The following is a 365-nucleotide window of genomic DNA, read 5'->3' as shown; positions in this document are numbered from 1 at the left end:
TGTTTTTTGGAAGATTAAGTAGAACATTAAACATTTGACTTGCTCGTATTTTCTTTATTATTTTGGCTTTAGGTCACCCTGAACTTCAGCGCTTCACTCTTTTGCTCTGGACTAAATTTTTGCACTGGTTGCATCGGTGCACCCACAGTAACTTCTTTTTTATCTCAGGTGTGATTGCAGAGCTGATCCAGTACCACTTCATATGTCCTGAATGAAAACATTCTTTGATAGCAGCAGCTCTGTTTGGGTCAGCAGCAACATTCCTGTTTTTGGTTTAAGGATTCATGCCAAATAACTGTCAGTCGAAATGATAGACCTTTTGTTGCAAGTATAACCATAAAAACATGGGAGGCAGGCGTGTTCAA

Source organism: Oryzias melastigma, linkage group LG23, assembly GCF_002922805.2.
Source record: "Oryzias melastigma strain HK-1 linkage group LG23, ASM292280v2, whole genome shotgun sequence".
Lineage (NCBI taxonomy): Eukaryota > Metazoa > Chordata > Actinopteri > Beloniformes > Adrianichthyidae > Oryzias > Oryzias melastigma.
This window is presented reverse-complemented; position numbering follows the sequence as displayed.